At 38.1% G+C, this 14,443-nt stretch overlaps 1 protein-coding gene across 2 annotated transcripts in view; it reads right to left on the reverse strand.

Annotated features, from left to right (window-relative positions):
- Positions 1 to 14,443, reverse strand: part of FLVCR2 (FLVCR heme transporter 2) — a 91,014-nt gene that overhangs the window by 40,437 nt on the left and 36,134 nt on the right. The gene's annotated exons all lie outside the window — the stretch shown is intronic.

Below are 14,443 nucleotides of genomic sequence, written 5' to 3' on the forward strand. Positions count from 1 at the left end.
AAAAGGGTGACCAGGATGGTGAACAGTCTCAAGTTCATACTAGATGAGAATCAAAGGCTGAATGAACCAGGGATATTTTGGCCAGAGAATTGAAAACTGAAAGAGCTAGACTGGTGTATGAAACTTGTCTTCAATTATTTGAAAGTCTGTCATATAGGATAAAAGAATTTTTCCCTTTACCCTAGAAGTCTCATTTGGAGCAGGAAGTGAAAGTAACTGTAAGATCTGGGCTCAATTGTAGGGAACAAAATCCTAACAGAGTTGTAGAAATGTGAACCAGATTGCCCTGATGGGGAGGTGATAGTAGGTAGGAACCTTATTTTATTTGAGGTCTTCAGTGTAGAAGAAATTCTCTGTCAGGCCACAGGTTGGACTAGATAGCCAATTAGTACTTGATTCCATCTTCGCAACCACTTGGCACCAAATCTATACATAAATCTTCAAGTTTGGGCACTAAGAAAGTTAAATTGTTTCATTTCAGTGGATAATATACAGAAGGAACCTTGGGAAAATTCTTCCAAATCTGAGATGCTACAATTAGACTTCTAAGTTTCCTTCCAGCAATATGATTTTCTATCTAAGTAAGGTAGTATTCAGAATGCAGTCTTCTATAATGAAATACTCCAGGAAATACTATTCCTTTTAGAAAGACTTAGAAGATAATATTTAAGAGCCAATCATAGACACAGACCTCCTGTTTGCCCTGTAATCAACTATATTGAAGCCAGCTCTCAGTAAAAAAATCTGAAGCAAAAAACACCATCCCACAATTCATTAACAAATGCCAACAACCACAGTAAAACTATCTTTATGTGGCACATTTGTATATCTAACAATTTCTGTGATAGGTCAGTTCCTAAAGAATTTTTAGGTATAAATGGGGGAGAAGGGGTGGAATGAAATCTGATTTTAAATGCATTGAGAGGATTTGGGCTCTAGATACTTTTTGTAAAGAATCATGGCCAAGGGGCAACTAGGTAGCTCAATGAATAGAGTGCCAGGCCTAAAGACAGGGAATCTAGGATTCAAATGGGACCTCAGACACTTCCTAGCTATGTGATCCTGGGCAAGTCACTTAATCCCAATTGCCTAGCCACTTAATATTGATTCTTAAGGATTAAAAATAAAAGTCATGGCTAAGTTGAATTGTGAGATGCATCCAAGTTTTCATAGAATCTTAGAACTCAAAAGGGCCTTGAAAGTCATCTGATCCAACTCTCACTTTACAGATGAGGGAAAAGAATCCTAGAGAGGTCAGCTTACTCAATTTTCATGTGACAGATTTACATAAAGCAAAGTTGAAATGTAGAAAACATAACAATGCCATACATGTAATAAACATACAATATATTTTTAAAACCACTGATATGAGCTATATGTGTAGAGAGGTGTAATTATAGTCACCTAATAAAGCAATTAACAGGCAGAGGATGCTTAATTTATTCAGTGCCTCAACCATCCACTGAACTGAATTGAATTCAGAAAGGTTTGCTCCATGGTTAACTAGGGTAAATAGATTATGACATATTTAGAGACATAAACACAACTAGGTGAACTCATAAATAAATTCTATTATCTCTATAGGAAACTGAGAACTAGGTCTCAAATTTCCCTATATAGGGGACTCCCAGTAAGGGGACCCCCCTCCCCCAGGCAAAACCTGAACTCAACTTTTCCATGCTCTGTTATCAGGGTCCTTTATCCATTACCCTAGAGATGTCACTCATCTATATTGTCAAAGAAAATTCTTGTTGATGTGTTAAGAAAACAAACCAAAAAGGTGCTAGGCCTGGAGATGGGAAGGCCTGGATTCAAATGTGGCCTCAGACATTTACTAGCAGTGTAACTCTGAATAGGCCACTTAATCCCAATTGCCTAGCCCTTGCCATTCTTCTGCCTTAGAACTGATAAGGAGGTGAACCTATGGCATGTGTTCCAAAAAGGGTATGCAGAGCCCTCTCTGTGGGCATGTCTGCAGTCACCTGCCAGAGTTCCTTGCCATAGAGACTCGAGGCAGAGCTGTTCCTCTCCCCCTCTCCATCACCTGAGGGCATTTCTCACATGACCCACCCCTCTGCCCAGCAGCCAATGGGAGTGGTTCCTCCCTCCCCTGTCTGGGGTAAGGCACTGGGGAGGGGTCACATGCTGTGTGAAGGTGCATTGCCTTTTGAGTCTGTGGTAAAGGTGATTCCTGTGGTGGGGTTGAAGAGGAGCTAGATTTGAGGGGAGCAGAGCTCACCACATGACACATAGCTGAAGGGTAGTGGAGCATTGGGGCTGCTCTCCTTCCCCCTCTCCACATGTGACTCTTATCATCCACCCTACTGCTCAGCAGCTCTATGAGAGCACTTTCTCCCTCCCCTGTCTAGTTAGTAAGGGGTGGGACAGGGAGAAGAGGAGGGGTGGAGTGGGGCAAAGCACTTGATCTGGGGAGGGCGGGACATGGCACCTGGTCTCTGGGGGGGAAGCTACACAGCACTTGGTCTGGGAGTGGGGTCTGGCACTCCCATCTCTAAAAGGTTCACCATCACTGTTCTAAGGTAAGGGCTTAAAACACAAAACAACATATGGCAAATTCCTATTCCATAAAGAAAATCATACCCATATTCTGTAGATCTGCCTACCATTAGATACCAAGGCGCTTTCTAGTAGGGACAATTTTTTTGCCTGTCTTTGTATCACCAACAGCACTATGCCTAATACTTAGTAGGTATTTAATAAATGCTTGTTCACACACACACACACACACACACACACACATGTACACACACACATATGCACACAGGATTTTGAATAAAAAGTCAATGTTTGGAGCATTTTTGAATTATTATATTATTTTCACTTTAACCATAATTTTGCAAATACCATTGCTCATTTTAGAGAACATAAAGCTCCCTTTAAGGCCATGTCTAGGGAATTTGGCACCACCAAGATAGGATTATGAATCCCTTTTTTTTTTTGGCCAGACATTTTGCTCCAAAAATATTGGTCCTAGGTTTGGGACACTTTTTTCCACAAATGATATTTCTGTTGAGTAGAAAATTACAAGTTTCTGGTTCTGGATAAGCTGAAGCTTGGCATGCAACAACTTTGGGTGAGATTCATGTTCAAATATTTTGTCTATTGTATTATGTGTGAGTGAGCTTCCCTTACATGTTTGTCAGTAACTTTTTTTTTTGTCAGAATAGTAAGCAAAAAGAGTGTAAGGCTTTTTTTAGTCAGAAAGGGAATTGGTAAGTAAAAAAAATAGTGTAAGTTTAGGGTTGTTTGGTTTTTTGCTAGCCCTGATTTTGTTTTTTACAGTATTAAATTTTCCTTTTCTTCCCCCAGTTACATGTAAAAAGTTTCCAGCATTTTTCCAAAGCATATGGATTCTCGAATTCTCTTCCTCCCTCTCCCTGCCCCAAACCCCAACTCTCTTAAAGATGGTATGCAATCTCCTCTAGATTTTACATGTGCAATCACGTAAAATATTTTCCCATATGAATTATTTTGTGGAAGGAAACTCAAATAGAAAAAAAAATTAAATTAAAAAAGTTTGCTTTGGTCTGGATTTACTAATTTTTTTTTTGGAAGAGATAACATTTTTTATCATGAGTCCTTTGGGATAGTTTTGAATCACTATATTGCTGAGAATAGCTGTTATTCACATTTGTTCATTGTAAAATATTCCTGTCATTGAACACTGTTCTCCTAGTTCTGCTTACTTCACTCTGCTTCAGTTCATGTAGTAAGTAAGTCTTTCCAGGTTTTTCTGAGCTCCTCCTGGTTGTCATTTCTTATAGCACAATGGTATTCCATAATGGACCTTATACTATAACTTACTCAGCCATACCCCAAATGATGGACATCCCCTCACTTTCCCTCCTAAAATCTTTTCCCTCCTAAAAAGAACTTGTAAGCTTAGTTTTAAGAATATAAGAATAAAAGAGAGACATTCTTCAGTTTTTTTAAATTCGCATTTGAAAAAAGAAACTGAGCTGTGGATAGGCTGTTCAACTGAATTACATGACCCTTCCAGAGAGAACCCTGCAAAGAGATTAAAAACCCTTAGAAAAAGAGGATTCCAAGAGAATATAACTCAAAAGGAAAAAACAGTTCCTATTTGTTTGTTTGTTTGTTTTAAGATATGGGGGCAGCTTGCAGTAAGAATGCTGTCCCACAAGGAAACCTTTACAAAAGCTGCTCTCTTCTCTTTCGATCAGGGGCAGATTCTAGTAGAGCCAGTTATGATGAAAAAAGAAAGTAATTAAATTTTATAATATTTCTGAAATAAAACATAATAAACATTTTAAATTTACAAATTTTATAATAAATGGTTTAGAACTACCCCAGTTGGGGAGCACCTTTGGCCCAGATGTGATTCTTTTGACTTTAAGACACTGGAAGAATTAAGATTAGCAAAAGGGGATAAAAATCCCAAACAGGCAGAATACTGAGAGTTATGGGGAACATTACTGGACTCCACAAAATTCAACTAACTAGCCTAATCCCTCCCCTGATTCTTCTTATATTTTTTAAATTCCTTCCCAGCCTTTCTTCAGAAGCCCTGTTCCAGCCCAACCTACATTCTTTTTCCCTACATCTAAACCCCACTCTCCTGTATCCACTTTCCTCATCCTGGCCCCTTCCATCTCTATCCTACCCCACTGCAGCCCTTCCATTTCCATTCCCTTTTCTCTTCCCCCTAACAGTCCCTTCCTTGAAGATTTCCTTCCCCTTTCCCCTTCTATCCCAGTGTCTCCCCCCATTCCCCTTCCCCTCTCTCTGATCCTGTCCCAGTCCCCCTACCCACCCTTTATACCATCCTTGACTCGCCTTTCCCACTTCCTCTTCCTTGCTCCTTTGTCTACAATATTTAGTAGAGAATACAGATCAAGTAAGGGAGTCTTTCCTCTGAGAGAAGGTATTTATTCCTCATAACCAAGAAGCAATGTGGTAATGTTAAGGTGACATATCTCTTTTAGCCCCATTTATTTCAATACCATAAGGGAAACACCTCTAAATTCTTTGAGAGTCCAGTTGCTATAGTTGCCCAATTTAAAATTATTTTTAGAGGTTTTAATCCAAATTATAGTGAAAGAATAGATTTAATGCATACCTTACTCTCTGAAGTAGAAAGACAAGCAAACATTGATGCTTATGGGGAGTATAATTCATTTCCTCAGGATGAGATTAAGAAACAGTAGCCTTTAGAGGACCTACAATGGGACCCAAATAATCCTGAGGACTATGTGGGGTTACATAATGCTAGGGAGGCCTTGCTAAAAAGAGTGGAGAGTACTCTGCTTGTCCAGAAAATTGAGATAAATTTGAATACTTTAGGCAAGAGGATAATGAACATCCCAACTAGTTTTATAATCATGTAAGCAGAGCAGGTAAGTGGCACACTGGTTTAGATCCTTCATTAAACCCTCTGATGCTCAGATCATAATCATTTTATATCTTACCCCTTTTTTTTACAAGCAAACCATGCACTGAGATGCATTTAAAGTTACCTGAGATTGTCCCCTAAGTCCTACTTTACCTGCACAGCAGACCTATGGGGGAATCTATATGTCTCACTTTTTGAAATGATTTTCGGACATCTCCCTATTCAGGCCAATGCCTTTTCCCTGGTATATACATCTTTACTAGGAGATGCACGCTGTTACTTCAGATTACATGAATTTCACAACTCTGGGGCAGCAGTACCTCTCACTCCATAATCTACACCCAGGAGATTATGTGTCTATAAAAAACGTCCACCAAACTAGTGGAACTTGGCCTGCTTTCAAAGGCTCCTTCCGTTCTGACTACTCTTGACTGCCATCAAAATTGACGGAAAGGATTTCTGGATTCATTTCTCTCTCTCATGTAAAACCACTCCCATCTATTGACACCAAGTAACCCTATCTCGTAGCTTTCATTATACATTGTTTTTTGTATTTGTGTGTGTGATCAGGGATAACAGCCTAATTTCATTTATTCCTTTTTAAATGCTATCTTCAGTTGGTGTTGTCCTCAGCATTATTACATATTGTACTTTCCTCTGTTCTTCCCTGTTCTGATGACTGGACCAAGGATAATGCTATCATTAGGTCCATGGCCAAAAAAGGATGTATTCTAAACCAAAACAAGATCATTGATCTTAGGGGTATCGGTCTGTCACTAGCTCCATTGGAGCTCTGTTATACTACGTTCTTTTTTTAATTCTAGGGATTATCTTTTTCAAACTCTGCTTTAATTGTTGTACTAAGCCCATGCCAAGCTTTTACCGAGGAAAAACACAGGCATCTTGAGAGCCATGTTAGAGGTCTAGTTTAAATAATCTATTTCTTTAAAATACATATGTTTAACTTTTACATTATCAAATGGATTTGAAAAATGATTTTTCTTATTTTTTCTGTTAGTTTTCAGTATGATTTTTTTGTATTGAGGATCCATTTACAATGTCTAAGAGCCCTGATAACATTTACATACCCCAAAGTTTAGACTATTGAAACTTGCCATTTGTAATTAAATCTGATGGGACTTTAACTTTTGTCATTTGTGTCTGATTCCAGATATAACAAGGAAGTGCCATTAATCTGAGGATTCTAGATGTCAACAACCCCTATAGGGGTGTGGCATATGTAACCAGCAAGGTGGAGAGCTGTCTTGGGGAAAGGTCAGGAGAGTGCCTTTTGGCAAAGGCTGAGGTACAACTCTGATGGCTTGATTTCCCTAGAAAGATCAATCCTCTGGAGAAGAACATATTCCTACCTTATGATTCTCTCATGGACTAGACATCAGACTAGGAGAATCACATTCCCATTGTCATACATCTGATGGCTTTTTGTTATGGTAACTTTCTATAGTCATGACAGATGGTGGGTAATTGCCATAGTTCACCTCGCCTACAAGATTATAGGATATAAGCTATTTCTAATGAAAAGTGGATAAGTACCAAGGACTTTTTATAAATTTTTTACATATGCATTTTCTTATCTTTGGGGAAAATTATATTTCAATTAGTTGAATGGCTTATTTTATGCATTGTTAGATAATTAACAACTTAGCCATATGTACACCCCATGCCAAGTCTTTGCACTGTTTGGGAATATTCTTCTGTGTTACCATCAAGCTCAGACATGAGTTCCTGTTTGTAAAAAGTGTTGTTATCCAATGGATAGGATTATATCCTTGACAGCATCTCATTCTTCTGGGGGGTGAATGAGATTGTATTATGATCTATTTTTTAAAGATTTTCAAGGAAAGATGCTACCAACAAAGTGGACTAGGAGAAAAGCAGATCTGTCAGAGCAGCTGCTCTAAGGACCAGCATGACTCCAGATGGCCTAAAACAATGATAGCAATAGAAAGTACCCCCCAAAATTAAACAGCAACCTCAAGAGACACTGAACCCTCGGATATAATGGATTGAACCATGGGAGTTGGGTCACTCATCCCATTCAGAACTCCCTATGCACCAATATTTTATTTAGTAAGACCCTTGTGTCAAAAACAAGAGTGCTCTAAGTGGCTCCCTGCCTCTGTAAATCATTTTTAACATCATGTTAAGAAACACCCAAGCACAGTTAGACCCTCCATAAAGGGTGTATAGTACCTTTGAGACCTTGTGTATCCTGGTGAAACAATGCTGAAATGTATAGATATCATATTTAGAATGTTTTATTGGGGAGACCATGTCTCCCAACAAATCAGAGGAATGTGGAATATTAATATTTAATTGATATTTTTTGTGAAATAATTTTCCTCTTAGCCCCCCTTCAAGAACATTCTGATTTTAAGATAAGGATGAAACAGTTTCTCCCTCAGACTATGAATCTAAGTTCGGATCTTCCTTCTTTTGATATTAAAGGTTGAAAGAATTAAGGGCAGGGTAAATCCTGACCCACTGGAGAGATTAGATGAAGTCAGGAAGCTTCTTCACACACCATGTTGGGAAATATGGTGGCCCACCCATGTGGTGGGGATGAAAGGACATGTTGCTTCTTCCTGTGAGGAAGCAATGAGGGAGGAATTGGATCTCTTAAGTCTAACTCAGTGGCTATTTGAAACAATTTCATGTATATACACAATGTATATGCATATGTGTGTAGATGTATATTATGTAAAAGGTACTTCAGTGTTTATTCCCCATGTGACTTGGATATTTAAAAATATTAAATAATACCATTGTTTAAGCAACCTGATATATGTATGCATATAGTTATACATATACACACAATGTATATGAATGTGTGTGCAGGTGCGTGTATACATGTGCATTTTTACAGTCTAGCCATTTTGACTCCTTGGGCAATCAGCTCAAATTTCTCTGTAGGTTCTGTAGCAAGGAACATAGAATACCTTTCAAATGAACTCTAATTCTTCGTGTTACAGAATTAATTATAGAATTAATAAAAACAAAGCTGACTAAATGAGAAATCAAAAAGAGAGGCTTCATCCACATTCTAAGACTTTACAATTCTGGCACCCATCAAGACCAGAATGTGGACTGACAAACATGAGAGCAGTGGCATTTCTCACAAACAAATCAGTCAATTGGAGCTTTATGGCTCCAAAACATTTAACACAGGTGATATCAACACATGTATATGGCAATACAAATAATGTAATATAAATATCAGTGATAGATCAGGAGATAGGCTCAAAGGGATTAAATGATGATCAAATAAATAGTGAATTACAGAACCGCAATTGATAGGCATCTCTTCTGACTCCAAAATTTTACTTTAGTAGATCCATGTGACCAAAAGAGCAAGTGATAGATTTTTGTGCTCTTTTCTGGAACTAAACGCCAGTGACCCCCATCCTATTTACAGCTCTTTAATAAGACCTAGTGTAGATCCACTCTGAAAGATGATATAACATTGAGATGTTTGAAAGCTGCTCAGTGGTGGGAGTCCCTAGAACTAAGTAACAAAAGAACCAAAGAAGGAAGTCACAATAGGGCCTTTTAACTACTAGTTGGGTGGAAACAATCTCAGGGTTCAAAATGTAATGTATTAGTTTAGTCATGACCTTGGAGGCAAAGTCATCCAGGAATGCCAAGCAGACCTAGGAAAACCTCATGGTATGCAATAATGGAGCATGCAGATCCTGTTCCCTAGGCTTAGCTTTTGAAATCACAATATCTAAACACAAAGCTTCCTCCTCAGACACTAGCTCAGCATTCATACGGTGAGTGCAAACCTCATCTAATCCCTTGGGTTTAATGGAACTCAATCGAAATAGGCATTCAGTAGCTGAGTTAAGTCTTATGTTAAGAATGAAGGGAATAAAGTTGTCACCTGTCTGATTGCACAGGCCCCAAATCACTGGGTCTTTTGACAAGTCTGAGAATACAAAGCTGGCTTTCTAGTACTCTATTACCAAGTTTTTCCTATTCCATCTGGGACAGAGCCCAGCAGTGGAATGAAGCAAAGGACTGCCCAGATAATTAGTGATGAACCCCATAGTCCTTGACTCTTTTTCTTGTTCCTGGTTATCAGTTTTAAGCACTGAACCTTAAAACAGCACTGAGATGTGGCAGACATGACGTGTAAGAGATGAGCAGATATACCTTCTGTTGTGGAAGACATTTTTCAGTCATTTCCAACTCTTCCTGACCCCATTTGGGGTTTTCCTGACAAAGATATTGGTTTGCCATTTCCTTTTCCAGGTCATTTTGCAGATGAGGACAGAGGCAAACAGAACTAACTGACTTGCCCAAAATCACACAGCTAGTGTTTGAGACCAAATTTAAACTCATAAAGTTGAGCTTTCTTTGCTCCAAGCCCAGAGCTATATCCACCTTGATATCTAGCTGCCCCAGATATACCTTCTACAGGTAAAATAAGAGCCTTGTAAATATACTTAAAACTACTTTCCCACTATATAAAGATGCCATTTTGTTTAATGAACTATATTTTCAATGGATCCAAGATCTCATTAAAGTGTATACATTCTACATTGGCATAAATCCCAATTGCATCCGTGCTTTCTCATCCTGTCAATATTGTCCATGTGCTTCCATAACTCTCCCACTAAGCTGAAGGTTTTCCTTCAAACTTTTTAATAGTATCAGCAAAGCACTCTGGTCATTTAGCAATTATCTCTCACCCTTCCTTGCTATACACCCAGTTCACTGCCTTTCCTCAGTGACACTCCCTATTCTACTTCTTAAGCCTAAGTCATTACCGGCAGCTAGGTGGTACAGTGACTCATCTTAGACTCATCTTCTTGAGTTCAAATCTGGTCTCTGACACTGACTAGCTGTATGGCCCTGGGCAAGTCACTTAACCCTATTTGCCTCAGTCTCCTTATCTATAAAATGAGCTGGAGAAGGAAATGACAAACCACTCCAGTATCTTTGCCAAGGAAATGCCAAACAGCATCAGGAGGCATCAGACATGACCAAAACTATTGAACAACAATGGAAGATGGCATAGTAGATAGATAGCATGTTAGCCTTGGAGTCAGGAAGACCTGAGTTCAAATCCTGCCTCAAACACTTATTAGTCATGTGACTCTGGACAAGTCATTCAACTTTCTTGGTCTATTTCTTCATCTTTAAAATGGGACTAATGATAACGTCTACCTCAGAAGTGGTTTAACCTCAGTGGATTACAACAGTTCTGTGGGATAGACACTATTGGTTATTAATACTAATGCTTTGCAAACCTTAAAGTGCTATAAGTGCTAGTGGTTTATTTTTTCATTCATTTATTTATTTATTGTTATAGAATTATTTATTTATTATTTATTTTTATTGGGAGAAAATGCTACAGCCTGCTTGTCCCCATCATCCATTTCTCCAATATTCTTTAGGCCAACTTGAACTGCTTTGAAATTTTGGTGTTCCAACAACAGCAATATTGGATGATGATTATCTGTGAAAACTTGGCTTCTCTCAGTGATGCAATGATCTGGGACAATCCTGAAATACTTAAGACAGGAAATGCTGTCCACCTCCAGAGAAAGAACTGGTAGAGTTGGATGGATATGAATCAACGCATACTATCTTTCACAAGAGTATATTTACAGTTTGATTTTGGGGGTTTAGGTTTTGTATGAGTATGTAGCAATGACTAATATGGACATGTGTTTTGCATGATAATAAAAATATAATTTAATTTTTTTAAAAAAGAAATGTTGGTGCTACATGATCTAAAACCACCCAGCATCACCTGCACAACTTTACACTTGTACTGGAGGGCAACTTAGGACATTAACAGTATTATAAAATTTCCCAAATTAATAAAACACAGATTCATTTAAAATCATTATTAAATAGTAACTCTGTATCATTACACAGTAAGTGTTTTAGAAACATTATGTATGTTCCCCAAACAACATACACTAATAGAAAAACTATTATAATGTTAAAATTTATTGCTATTGTTAATTAAAAAAGAGTTTCAGGGACAGCTAGGTTGCACAGTTGATACAGCACCAGGCCTGGAGTCAGGAGGACCTGGGTTAAAATCTGGCATCAGAGACTTCCTAGCTGTGTGACCCTGGGCAAGTCACTTAATTGCAACCCACCCCCATCCCCATTGCCTAGCTCTTGCCTGCCTTGTCTTAGAATTGCTACCAAGAGAGTGAGGATTTTTAAAAGGGGGTGAGGGTATCCAGAATTATGAGAACTATTCTCTTAATACTTTGTATTCTCTAAAGCAAAGTGCTATGGATGTGGGAACTTCATTTGCTGATTATCAGCTGTATTCAACCCTTGCAAATATAGTCACTGTGGTATGCTTTCCCATTTTGATTGTACACTAAATCCAAAGAGTTTCCAATCTCGCCATAACCAGCAGATTCCTGTGCCATAGGAGTCAACCAATCTAGAGCAGCTGCTAGGTGGCTCAATGGATAGAGAGCTGGGGCTATGGATGGAAAGTCCTGGGTTTCAATCTGATTTCAGATACTTCCTAGTTGTGTAACCCTGGGAGCAAGTCACTTACCCCCACCCACACCCACACCCCCATTACCTAGCCCTTACTGTTCTTCTGTCTTGGAACCAATACACAAAATTACTTCTAAGACAGAAGGTAAGGGGTTAAAAAAAGTCAACAATTGGTTGGCATAAATTATGTGGCTCCAGATACCAAAAGCAGGCAGTCGCTAGTCTGGAGCAACCAAAAGTACCCTTGCCCATGGATTAAGGCCTTATAAATCGGATATTCATCAAGACCAGGACCAGGGGTTTGGCCCTGACAGGAATGTGACTCACAAGTTCTGAAGAACTTATGAGAAAGAACACTATCCACATTCAGAGGAAAAACTATGGGAGTAAAAACACTGAAGAAAAACAACTGCTTGATTACATGGGTTGAGGGGGATATGATTGGGGATATAGAAATACACTAAATGAACATCCTTGTGCAAACATCAACAACATGGAAATAGGTTCTGATCAAGGTCACATGTAATACTCAGTGGAATTATGTGTTGGCTACAGGAAAGGCAGGGAGAGAGGAGGGAGGAATAGAATATGATTTTTGTAACCAAGGAATAATGTTTGAAATTGACCAAATTAAAAAAAATTAAAAATAAATAAGTTTACAACATCCTGTTATCCAGGTTTGATAATTTCCCATGATGGGGAACTCACTAATTTTTTTTTTTAACATATGCTTACCTTGTGTCTTCATATCATTTCTGAGAAGGGAGAGTGATAAGGGCTAGACATTCAGGGTTAAGTAACTTGCTTAGGATCACATAGCTAATTAAATGTCTGAAGCCAGATTTGAACCCAGGCCCTCCCTACTCCAGGACTGGTGTCTCTACCCACTGTACTACCCAGCTACCCCGACTTCATTTTTCTTATAGCAATCCATTCTACTTTTATACACAACTAATTGTTAGGGTTTTTTTCCCCCTCCACTCAGCAATTCTCACCCATTGCTGCTAGTTCTATTCTCTGGGGCTAAGAAGCAAGTCTATTTCCACAACTACTTGCCAATTAATCAAATACATGAAGATATTATATCCCTTAATAGAAATCCATTCTTTTATATACCTATTGATCTATCACAAAAACTGAGATTTCCAAGATTGGAAACCCTATTCCATCAGTAGTCAAATTCTGAAATGTAGACATTAATTAGAATTACAACCCTCTCCAGTGTCTAATTTTTCAGGTTCTGCATCCCCATACTTCCTTCCATTGATCCTAATATATGGCTCTAAGCCCTTTTCACCCTTCTAATTGTGATCATCTGAATATGCCCCAGTGTGCTAATGTCCCCTGAAATGCAGTGTTCTGCATTTCTATATATAACTAAACTAAACTAAATAAACTAAACATAACTAAACACAATTTTCCAAGTGTGACCATTCTGAATAAACAAAAACATCTCCCTCATCCTGGACACTATACCTTTTAAAGCTGTATTTGCATTACTGGCTGCCAAGTTACCCTGGTGACTCATATTGATTTATAATTAAGGTTTAGTAAAATGTGTCTTTGAGTAAAGAGAGCTGAACTCAAAGCCACATTCTCCACAAGGTCACTCTTGGAGAAGTTACTTCAATTTTCTTCAATTTATCATCATCTGTAAACTGGAGGTTTTTGTACTCTAGCCTCATATGACTATAGTGCAAAAAATTGCTTTATACATTATAAAACACTATGTAAAGATGATCTAGAAATAAAAGCCAAGGTGCTTTTCAGACCAAATATTGCTCAAACCTCTCCTATACTTTTAATCAATAGATTTTCAAAGATGTACAAATATAGGTATTTCCCTTTATTTCTATTAGGTTTTATTTAATATTTGATAAGTATTAAATAATACTAATTTTTTTCTTTAGCCTATGGTTGTAGAGTATAAAGATTTTTTTTGGATTAGTAATCCCTCCCAGCTCCTCTTTGTCTTTTGCAGATTTGATAAGAATGCTACCTAGAACTTCATTCAATTTACTAATAAAAAGGTTAAATAGAAGAATGGCAAAGAAAGAGCTCAGAGTCACTGATATTGAACTTCCTTCTGGATACATTGACTAGAACCCAAAGAGTAGTGACAACTTCAACCAGCTCTAAGTTTACCTAACTGTACTATCAAACAATCTACATTTTCCCATCTTGTCCACAGAGATACCATGAAAAACTTTTATCATATGCTTTGCTAGATGGACACTGATCCTGACTTCAGACCCTTCCTAGCAAGTCACAACCCTAACTATCCAGCTTTTGCTATTCTTCTGTCTTAAAATTTATACTCAAATACAAGGTAAAGGTTTTTTTTTTTTTTAATAATTGTACTGATCTATGGGTCTACTAATTATGTCCAAATCGGAAATGAATTTAGTATGACATGACATGATGTTGGTGAAGTCACGTTGGCTCTTAGTAATCATTGCTTCTTTTTCCAAATCCTCAGAAACCACCCCTTTAATAATCCATTCTAGAATTTGAATCAAATTCAGTGTCAAGCTCTTTAGACTACAGTATGACCACTTCACCCATCTC

Source organism: Monodelphis domestica, chromosome 1 (genome assembly GCF_027887165.1).
Source record: "Monodelphis domestica isolate mMonDom1 chromosome 1, mMonDom1.pri, whole genome shotgun sequence".
Lineage (NCBI taxonomy): Eukaryota > Metazoa > Chordata > Mammalia > Didelphimorphia > Didelphidae > Monodelphis > Monodelphis domestica.